A 12,129-nucleotide genomic window follows, 5' to 3' on the forward strand; every position below is an offset into this window, starting at 1 on the left:
AAAAGTGCAATTTGAGTCTTTTATTGACCTTAGGGGTCGAATGAGGCCTAAGGGTAAGCTAATATACTTTGTGAATGTGCAAGAGTCCATTAGAGAGTGTAGAAACTCAATACTGGTCACTGTGTTGCAACACAGGGAGTTTGATGTTGCAACATAAGAAGCAGAGAGCAATAATTCCAAGACTACCTTCTATGTCATGACATATCTCTGAAGCTACCCTGAGTAATGACCGCATCCAGAAGTACTAACGTCCAGAGTGTGGATACTGCTATAAAATATATGGAATTTAAGGCAATGTCCGCAAATATACAAGTCAGGTAGTAATATAGTTTGTTTGCAATGAAACACTTCATAAGTATTCCGAGGATTGTACCCAAGGTAGGCTTGTACTAAATTAAGTCTAACCTAAACACCAACAAATCTAATTAGTATTTTAAATCTGTAACATCCTGAATTAGGGCTTAGTCAGAATAGTGGTTTCGAGACCACAAATTTGAAATAGAAATATTTATTTTATGATTATTGTAAAGTCTATGATATGTTTCAATACTTGTGTGAAAATTTTATGAGGAAATTTTATGTTAAAAGTGCCTAATTGAACTTCAGAGACTAAATCGAATAATTTGTAAAATTTGAGTTCTAGAAGCAATTTGCATGAAATTGAATTGGATTATTAATTAGAGGTCCTTAATGAGTAATTTGAACAAGTTCTAAATATTTGGACAAAAATGGGCTTGGAAGGGTAAAAATTTAAAGAATAGTAAAAAGGGCATTTTGGTTATTTAGGGGTAAAATGAGCTAAAAGACAACAAAAGCCAAAAATCTTTCTCCATATTCTTCCTTGGCCGAATTCTTCATGGAGAAACCATGGCTAGGGTTTTGTCATCTTCCAAGCTCAATAGTAAGTGTTTTCGAACCCCGTTTTTAATGTTCTAAGCATTTTTGAAGTCCCGGTAACATGGTCTATCTATTTCTACCATTATTTTGAGCTAGGGTTCATGTTTAAAAATTTACCCATGCATGAAATGTTAGTATTTTGATGTTTAATGGTAGAATATGAAAGATTGGAGTGTGTTTAACATCTTTTACTAAGTGATTTTTCATGAAAAAGCCTAAAAAGGACTAAATTGAAAAAGGTGTAAAATGGGTAACTAAAATCTTTTTTAATGAGAAATGTGGGCTACCGTAAGCTTGAATATGGTTTGGCTAGGCTTGGGTAACCAAGAAGTTGAACACATTTCATTTTACGAGCCTAGGGACTAAATTGCAAATATGTGAAAGTTTAGGGGTAAAATTGTAAATTTTTTAAAATATGAAATGTAAGATCAAAGAAATCGAGATTCAGGCTTAAATAGAAAAAGTAAAAGGTTAAGGGCTAAATTGGTAATTTTACCATTTTCGTATTTGAGGTAAGTTTGTGTGTTAATAATAATGCACTATTATGTATGAATTATATTTCTTGTTATTGTGGCATAAATTGTATAATGGACTATATTGAAAAGTTGATGGAATGAGTATATGGTGTGAAAATATGATATGAAATAATGATACATGACTAGTAATGTATGAAATATATGATAATTGTATGATTAATGTGTTATATGATTATTTGATGATATAACATGCTATGCAAAGGTGATGAAAGTTATTTCAATGATTTATGAATATGTGATTATTGCCTTGTGAAATGAGACCTATATTCTGAATACGTCTGGTTAAGCTTTGTAAGTCAAAAATCCCGTTTGAACATTAAGAATAGTTAAGGATATGAGTGACATGTCACTAGGAATGATCTATCTGTTATGAGCTCAATTGATATGTAATACATGCTAGGGTCCGGGTGCTTTTGAGTAGCCCCGTTGAGAGACATGTGAATATATGATACATGCTAGGTTTCGGGTGCTTTTGAGTAGCCCCGTTGAGAGGCATGTGATTTTGTGATCTGTGTCACTTCGGTGCATTGTTTCCGTGTGTCCGATTCATATTTCAAGTGTTCAACAGGTAAAAAACGATATGAAATCCGAAAGTAAAATAAGTAAACTATGTATGTGCGAGCGGGCACAGGTACGTAATTGAATTCATATGAGTACTTTGGAAAATGATGGTTTTGTGGAAGGTATGTATGTATGTGCTTTTGTGTATATGTATCGATGTGTTCATGTGTATATGGGTATGAAGGTGCATAAACTTAGTTAACATCATTTTGACACTAAAACTACTTTGAGACAGCAGCAGTAGTCCTACTTTGAAAATCCACCAAAAATTGTGGAAGTCGAATTAGAGGCTAAATTAAATATGAAATGAAAGCTTATTAATATTGTTTCATATAAAAGAAATGGTATGAGCAAAAAAAATTAATATTATGAGATATTTGAATTCTTGTGAGACAGAGTCAGAATGAATTTGGATTCCCCTGTTCTGATTTTAAAAAAAAAACTATAAATTTTAAAAAAATAATTATGAGTTATAATTTATATGACTGAAATCCTTAGTGAGTCTATTTTCAAGATAAAGAGACAGAAACATTATCTGGGTCTTGTACTATGAGATGTTTGATTTTTAGTAGATAAAGGTCGAAGCTGTTGGATAGCAAAACAGGGGAGAGTTTAATGAATAAACTGTACTAATTGGATAAACCAAAAATTATAAAAATTTTATGGTAAGAATATATGTGAGTTTAGTTTTTGGTAAAATTAACAGATCTTAATTTAAAGTTCTGTAGCTCTAGATATAAATGATTTAGTGACCGAGACTCGAGAAAACAGCCTGACTGGAATATTAATAATAATGAGAATTTGGCAAGAACTTGTTAATAATTTGCTTATTTTTTCATACAAACTTACTAAGCGCAAAGCTTACTCCCCCTTTCCTTTTTCTCTTACTATTGTCAGGTCGGCTCAGGGTTGGAGATCGTCAGAGGCAGCATCACACTATCAAGTCACCACTTTTGGGGTAATGATGCATATGTTAGTAATTTCAAGTGAGTGGCATGTATAGGGACTAGACAAATGATATGTGTTATTATGATTTAGTCAAATATGTTGGCTATATTGAGTTATTTGTATATGGCCATGAGATGTGGCTCATATTAATTATGGTTTGTAAGTTTAGCTAATTATGCTATGTTTAATGCCTATGATGTGGTGATGAAATTATGTGGTTGCCTTGCATGATTGATAGTATGTCATGTGTGTTGGATGTATGCCTTATGACCATTCGAGATGGTCATAATTTTGAAGTAATTGCATGATTTGGAAACAATATGATGATGGTTAAACATGAGTGTTTGATGAATAAGTTGGTAACCTTGGTTTAATGGTAAAAGTGGGCATCAAAATGACAAGTCTTATGAATGAGGATTAATGAATCTGGACTTGGTATTCCATGAGTAAGTGCATTATATGAAAAAGGATATGTTAGTATGATAAATGTGTTTTAATAAAGAGTGTTTAACTATTAAAATGATGGCATGAATTGTGATTTGGATGTGTGCAAGGTTGTAAGGGATTATAAGTAACATAAAGGCTTGGAAAATTCCCACCTTGATGACTTTCTAAGGTTGTCAGGCCTAGGTTTTGTTTACGTTCTGTCGCTCCTAAACAGTTGATGCATTAAGTAACTCTACAAAACATTTAATAGATCATACCTCCATTCGCTAATCCCCCATAGAAGGATTAGTTCTTCATGGTTTTCATAACCAATATGGAAAATATGTAAAAAGAGAACATGATAAATAAATTGCAGTGTAGAGTTTAAGAAATGCCTGATTTATATTAAGAATAAATGTGAATCCATAGAAGTTGATCGTCTCCACAATCAGATCTCTTGAAATAAAACAAAGCATGAACTAAAATAAAACTAAAACCTAAGAAAAGATAAAAATAAACTAAGTTTAAGAGAAGAATTCTAAACTAAGTAAGCAGTTCCTAAAACATGTACCAAAAGAGCCTATTTATAGATACTAGGTGGTTGTTGTCCTTAACCCTAGGTTAGCTGACATTTCTGACCTTTAAGTTAGGTTGTGCGGACCGAAACGCCCCTGTCTTGTATTATTCTTCCATCCAAAGTCGATGTTGTGACACTCTCAGGCTGTGTTGCGACATCAAAGGCAGTTTTGAAAATTTCCATTCTATTCCCTATGTTGCGATGTAGTGATCAGTATTGGTTTAATACACCTTCTAATGGTCTCCTACACACTCACAAAGTGCGTTAGCTCACCCTTAGGTCTCATTCGGCCCCTACAGTCAATTAAAGCCTCAAATTGCACACTTTATTGAATTTAAATGAAATAACGAAAACTCGACTAAAACAAAACAAAAATACTTGTATTCAAGCTCCTCAAATGCAAAAACTAGTTCAATTAACTACACTAAATTACTGTAGATCAAGTACGAGCATACTACCTTTGATCTCGCGACACAAACACTAAGGTGTTGCGACATCGGTCCTGTATGGGAAGAACTTACGAGCCAGGGGATTTTTGGTCTACACAATCAAATATTAAACACGAGAGCATCAGTTGACCTAGATGACAACCCTAACTCTATAAATAGGCTCTTAAACACATGTTAAAGGACAACTTTTCATACTTTCAAATTTCCTTTGTAATTTACTTTTTAGTATCTTTCTTTCTCTTAGGCTTAGGTTTATTTTTAGTTCTTTTCTTTTCGTGTGCTTTGGAGACTTTATTGTGTAAACAAGATCAATTCTTGAGGATTTTTGCATTTTCATCAATCCAATATAATCAGGATTCTCTAAACCTTATTCTTGATTTATTCTTTATGCATGTCTTATCTGTCAAGTTTATTACGTTTATGGATTTCACGAGGAACTAATCCTCTTATAGGGGATTAGTGAGTGGAGGTGTGATTAATAGATTAGTATGTACGGTTTTCTTATCAGATCAGTTGCTTGGGAGAGAAAGAACTCAAACCCAAGGCTTGACAACCCTAGGTAGTCATTTAAGTGAGAATTAACCCAAAATTGGTATGGCCTAATTGTGAACAGCTTAGCCCCAAACCAGTTTAGATTGAGAAGTCGAGAGATAAGTTCTTCTTGCCAACTCGTTAGTTTAGTGGAAGATCTAGAGATCCTGCTAGGGTAATACTAGTTAATGGAGTAGAAACTCGAAATAGGAATTAGTTATGATCACCAAAGCAAGCTAATCACCCATGCCTAGAATTGATTCAGTTTATAATATAGTTTTCCAAAGTTCCTTTATATTTAAGTTATTTCAATTTCTTTACTTATAAAAACTAAAAACCTTTATTTATGTTCTGTCGTAATATAATTTATTTAAAGTATTAATTAAATCTATTTGCGCTTAAGTTAAAATTAATCTAGTATTCGCCTCTATTGGGTACGATCCTCGAAATACTCACATGTTCTGTTGCATATTACACCTTGACCCGTATACTTGCAGACACCGCCTCAATTCCATAATTTTTTAATTCCAATATTCATACTCTGCACATTGGTACATATGGAGGCGGTTATGTCGTTGGCGCCGTTGTCTGGGAGGCAAAATCACTAGATTAATTTTATGTTTTTCATTATAATAGAATAGTTAGGAAGTATTTAAATTATGGATATGATCTCTAGTTCATTTTATTTATTCATTTATCTAACATTACTAAAAATTTTCTTTTCTTCAAGAAATCTATGTACACACCCCCGAAAAGAAACCTGCAACAATAATCATTGAAATTAGTTCAGCAAGGTCCATGGACAACTTTGACTACCTATGGTCAAATGATGAAATAGATTAAATGATGAAATCTATAAAGGAGTCTATGAAGAATGGGAAATTCAGGAAAATCAGAGGTTGCTGATGTTAGAATTGAGCCAGCTTAGAGGGAAGACCTAATAACTCCACAAGACAACTACTGGGGCATTGATATAGAAGAATTTTGCCACAGGCTTGATCAAACTAAAAGAAAACATGAAAAGGAAAACCTAATAGAAATAACACTTGGGGAAGGTGAAACCTTGAATAGCCAAGAAATTCTAAGTTGCGAAAATGATCCATCAGAACCTAATGAGTGTAGAGAAAGAACAATGTTACAAAAGGGTATTCAATTTGAGACAGAGCCAACCATAGTATTGATGAATGAACATAATAAGTCAAGTACTAAATTTTTGCTTCTGCCAATGTCGGGTCCATCACGATAGGAATATGAGGAACACCAAGACATAATTGACGAGGTAAGTTGTGTTAACTTATCTCAACTGTCTTGTCATTCGTCAACTTCTATGAAACCAATAAGGAAAGTTTTAAAAGACTACGAGAATTTTAAAAAGGAGACTCTAGTCAACATTAATAGTTTTTTCCAAATAATAATCCTTAATTCGGCACCTCAAGACTTTAAAAATCTTCAGACTTTCAGCATATTCACTAATTTAGGGATTGTACATATTAATGAGTTTCAAGTGAATCAGAAGACATCTTTAATCAAACAACTACACTAAGGAGGGAGTTAGAGTTAAGAAAACTAGAAGGTACTTATTTATTACTTGAACCCTACAGTGAAAGCATTAGCCAATTATAAGAAATGTTCAGAGAAAGATTAACCCATCGAAATATGTATAATATGTCAATCGGAAATATAAATTTTAAGGTAAACTTTAAATTTTTTCTAGTATGTAACTCACTAAACCCGACCTAGACGTTATGGCTAAATATCAAAAATCACATTCACCAAGTTGATGGTGCATAACCACGTTTAACTATTTTTCTTCTAGAAAGCATCATTTAATAAAAATCATTGTTTTTGACTTACTTGAGAAAAGTCAAGTAGAATCTATAAATTTTCTTTTGAAAAGTAATTATCAAAAACTGATTAACTTAGATTACAACTCGAGTTTTGAATATATATAGAAAACATATTATTTCGAAGAAAGTGACGAAGCGGAAAATAACTAAATCTCATTGGTTGATTTTGAAATTGTAGTTTGACTTGTCTTATAAAACATTGATTAAGTGGGCAAATAGATTTCAAATTTCTAAAAAATGAACTCTTAAGTTTGAAATAACAACATCGAGTTGGGTTCGTCATTGAGTTTGAAAAATCCAATTTTTCTTATCAAATTTATAAACCATATTAATATATAATTTTAAAAGCCCACTCATGCAATCTCGTCCAAAAACCCCAAAATCCAAATAAAAAGTCCCATGCCACAATCTATAATAATAAATAACAGTTCCAAAATATCAAGTAATAAAGTGTGATAGTTTATTCAAAAATATCTCAGTGCACCTCCATAAGCCGAGTCCATACCTATCCTCGATTATTACCTGAAAAATTAGAAATTTAAAGGGGGTGAGCTTTTAAAGCCCACTATCGGTCAATTTGCATAATAATATAAATTAAGACAGAATCTTAATAGTATAACATATCACATATACAAAAATATATAACCATAGAGTCACATTTATCTGTATGCATACCGATGATGTCGATGCAACGTTTTTTTTTTAAAAACAGTGTAGGTTTTCATAAAAGAATTCCTATCCATCTCTGTTACACACCATAATGAGTTCCCAAAACTCGACCATCCAATATTACACCTATAATGGGGTCAAGCCACTAGATAGTGCAGACAAGCTACCAGGTACAAAATATTGTGGTCAAGCCACCAAATTTACATATATACTGCCGGATAATGTGGTTAAACCACCAGATTGTATAGATTATTAAACTACTAGAATATTCCTCCTTTCACATAATCCCAACCCTATGCATGTGATATGGCATACAGAACAAAATTATTGGTTGGCATGCTTTACATTCGAATCAGATTTCAATACAAATTAACGTAGTGGCATGCTTAACATGCGAATCAGATTAATAACAGAAATAATGACATGTTTATTTTCATGCTTATTAAATAATGCCATATGTCACAATACATGAGTGTCATGAATAACATGATATCTCATTTAATACAAAACATAAAAACACTCTCACAACATCACCAATCTATAAGTTCAAATTTACTTACTTGGGAACCCTCCTTTTAGATGGATTTATCAATCCATTTAAATACATAGCGTATTCGCACATTTTTGCATTTCAGAATTTATTAAAAAATATTTAATATTATGAAAATTATTTAATTAATAAAAATTTTACACATTTTAAGTAGATTAACCCCCACACTTGAGTTATATAGTTTCGACGCAATACTAGCCGTTTTAGTTTATCATGCTCAGATTTAACTAGACTACAGTAGATCTGAGTATAAAATGATGTTTTATTAATTAAACGATATTGTATTTGTCCTTAAAATAAAATGATAACCACTTACTTGTCTTTTTCACGAATCATTACTTATGCTTTAATGGATACGATTTGGATTCGGGACTCGCTTCCAATGCTAGGAATGTTCCGTGTTGATGATAGTTGGCCCTTCAACAAACAAATATTCAATGAGAGAGGATATCTAAAACAAAAGAATAAAATCCAGAACCTGTCTTTCATAATCACCTAAGAGAGATGAAATGAAAAGTTTGGTATTGTAGGATTTACCAATACGTACGCAATATTAAGAGGAAATGGGCTCAACAATTCCGATGATAATTCGATTAGAGAGAAGGATTCGCAACAAACCAAAATACTATAAAATAAAAAGGATGGATTAGAGAAATGATGTAAATAAATCCTTTCTAAAATCGAAATATAATAGTTGGACAAGTAGAAAATCATTTACAAGGTAAAGGAGGAGAAAGGAAAGAAAAACAGAGAAGAATTACGAAGGAGGAGGACGACGATTGCGGTGGAGGTCCAACGATGGTGTTGTGGTGGTGAGATAGTGGTATGGTCAGCTAAACGTGATGGAAGATTGGAATAAATATGAAGAAAATAGGCGATTTAGGTGCTGAAATGAAAGAAAAATGAGAGAAAATGGAGGAGGAAAGAGGAGGGATGGAAAAAAGAGAGGAGGAGAGTAAAATGAACAAAAAAAAGTGTTTCATATGTCTAGTTGCATTGGACGGTTAAAAAATGGTAAGGGGGGGAATAAAATATGAGGGGGTTGACCAATCCCTTTTTAAATGCCAAAAATTCTAAGAATAAAGATGTGAGTAAGAGGAATTGAACCTAGGATCTCTAAGAATTTAATTAAGCACTTAATCACTTGACTATTCACTACCTTGTTTAAGAATTGACAAATTAATTAATAAAAATATGGGGTGTGACAACTCCACTGCCTTAAAAAAAATTCGTTCTCAAAATTGACCTAGTCCAAAAAAGTGGGGATATTGACGACGCATCGAATCTTCGGGTTCCTAAGTAGCAAATTAAACTAGTTTTCCCTTTTGAGGAGCTTAAATACATGCATTTTTATTATGTTTTAGCTGAGTTTTTAGAATTTTATTGACATTAAATAAAAAGTGTAATGTGAGTCTTTTATTAACCTTGGAGGCCAGATGAGGCCTAAAGGTGAGCTAATATATATTGTGTGTGTGTAGGAAACCATTAGAGGGCGTACCAACTCAATATTGGTCGTTGTGTTGCAACACGGGGAGTTTGATGTTGCAACATACGGAGTAGAGCACAAGAATCCCAAGGCTGCCTTTAGTGTCGTGATACACCCAATGGATATCGCGACACACCCCTGAAGCTACCTTAAGTACGATCATACTGCCTTCAATGTTGCGACACAAGCGCTAGGGTGTTGCGACATCAGTCCTGTACGGGAAATTATCACGAGAAGGGTTTTGTTAGCGGATTAGCAGTTCAAGAGAGGAAGAACTTAAACCCTAGGCTTGACAATCCTAGGAAGTAATCTAGGTGAGAATTAACCCAAAGTTGGTATGGCCTATCCGTGAACAGCTTAGCCTCGAACAGGTCTGGACTGTGAGATCGAGAGATAAATAGTCCTTACTTAATCATTAGTTTAGTGGAAAATCAAGAGATCCTGCCAGGGTAATGGCTAGTTGATTGAATAGGGAACCCGAAGCGACAATTAATTATAACAACTGAAGCGAGCTAATCACTCATGCTCAAATTTAATTCAGTTTGTATATCAAATTTCCCAATGTCTTTTCCTTTATATTATTTTTTCTTTATTTACAAAAATACCAAATATTTTTTTATGTTTATTTGTAATATAATTTATTTAAAGTACTAATTAGCTCTATTTGTGCTTAGAATAGGATTAATTTAGTGTTCCCCTCCCTTGGGTACGATCCTCGGAGTACTCACCTATTTCGTTGTAACTATATTACAAATTGACCCGTACGCTTGCGGACACGGCCTATTTGATATATTTTGTGTAGGATTCTTAATCTGGATGTTGGTACGTTCGAAGGTGGTCAAGTTGTTGGCACCGTTGCCGGGAGGCAATGCCACTAGATTGATTTTAATTATTTCATTCTAATAGAATAATTAGGAAAATTTTAAATTATAGATACGATTTTATTTTCTCATTGTTGCTAACATCTTTTATTCTCTTTTTGGTTTAGTATATGACTCGTTGTAGGGGAACACGTATAGAGCCAACCCCTGATCCAGAAAGAATAATCCATAGGAATCATAAACAGCAACAACAACAGTAGATACAGAACCCACCACCTGCTGCAAGCAATTTACCGCTGCGAGACAACACATTGTTCAACAAAATTAACAATCATAACTCAGAAGACCTACCATCACCACCACAGCTACCTACAAATATACATATGGCGTGCAATGAAAAAAATTTAAGGGACTATGCATTACCAAGTTTGGAGATGGTTCAATGAAGTATAACAAGGTCAACCATCACGGCTAAAAATTTTGAGATTAAACCAAAAATGATCCATATGTTTGAGAATAGACCAGATCATGGGCCGGGCCACGAAAGCCCCCCAAAATGTGGGAGGGTTTGGACAAGAATATAGGCTCGAAAAATGGGATTGAACGAAAAAATAAGGCCTATTTTAAAAATGGGCCGAGCCTCGAGTAAGGCATTTTTTGCCCGAGCCCGGTCCTGCCCAGCCCGAATCCACTAAAAGACAAAAAATTTTGCTTTTTTTTAATATTATTTTCTTGTTGTTTTCTCCCTATTTTGCTACTATTTTACTATTATGTTGCTACTATTTTGTTGTTATTGTTTGGATATTGTATAAAACTTATTTTATTGTTAAATTTGTTCATATTTTAAAGACATTTGTTAATTTTGTTATTATTTTAGAGACATTTGCTTGTTAAGTTGCATCTATCTTAGTCTTATTTAAGTAAACATATTTTTTAAAATTTATTTTCAATTTCTTGGGAAATATTTATTTTGATGTTTTTAGTATTTTTGATGTGTTATATATATTTTAAAATTATATAAAAATTAATATTGGAAGGCCAAGTCAGGCCCGGGTTTTAGCATTTTTATCTGAGTTGGGTTTGGGCAAAATTTTAGGCCCATTTTTCGGGCCAGGCCAGGCGCCTAGCAAACGAGCCTAAATTTTTAGTTGAGTTTGTCCCGAACCTGGCCTGGCCCGGCCCATACTCACCTCTAATAATATGCAGTTCAAAGGCACAATGACGGAAGACCCAAATTAGCATCTAAAACGATTTCTTCAACTTTGTAATACTTTTGAATATAACGAGGTCACCAATGAAACTATTCATCTTCGGTTTTTCCCTTTCTCCTTAATAGATAAGGCTTTTTCTTGGTTAGACTCATAAGCACCAAGATTTATCACAACATGGGATGAACTCGTAGGAAAATTCTTGAAAAACTTATTCCCTATTAGCAAAACGGTTTAACCAAGAAGGGAGATTGCAACGTTCAAACAATTAGAAGGAGAAAGTTTTCATGAAGCTTGGGAGTGTTTTAAAATGCTAATTCAGATATGCCCACACCATGGATTACCTGAGTTGCTAAGGCTACAAATGTTGTACAACGGGTTAGATGCACACGCATGTTCAGGACTAGATTGAGCTGTAGGAGAAGCCTTAATGAATAGAAAAAATGTGGATGTATATGGCTTGATAGAGAGTATAGTAATAAATTCTTGCTAGTGGCCAATCGAACATTACGCATACGATTAGAAGCCATCTACGGTCAAAGCTGTCCAAGAAGATGACAAATACCAACAAATTTTGAACAGACTTGACCGCATAGAGTCCTCAACCAGTGTGTCATCCATTT

General features: G+C 33.6%; 1 non-coding gene across 1 annotated transcript; it reads right to left on the bottom strand.

Annotated features, from left to right (window-relative positions):
• Positions 1-11,742: 11,742 nt before the first annotated feature.
• LOC121217053 (small nucleolar RNA R71) lies at positions 11,743-11,848 on the bottom strand. Its single transcript, XR_005913263.1, has one exon. It is a non-coding gene; the product is annotated as a small nucleolar RNA R71 (small nucleolar RNA).
• Positions 11,849-12,129: the final 281 nt, after the last annotated feature.

This window comes from Gossypium hirsutum, chromosome A02 (genome assembly GCF_007990345.1).
Source record: "Gossypium hirsutum isolate 1008001.06 chromosome A02, Gossypium_hirsutum_v2.1, whole genome shotgun sequence".
In the NCBI taxonomy this organism is placed as follows: Eukaryota; Viridiplantae; Streptophyta; class Magnoliopsida; order Malvales; family Malvaceae; genus Gossypium; species Gossypium hirsutum.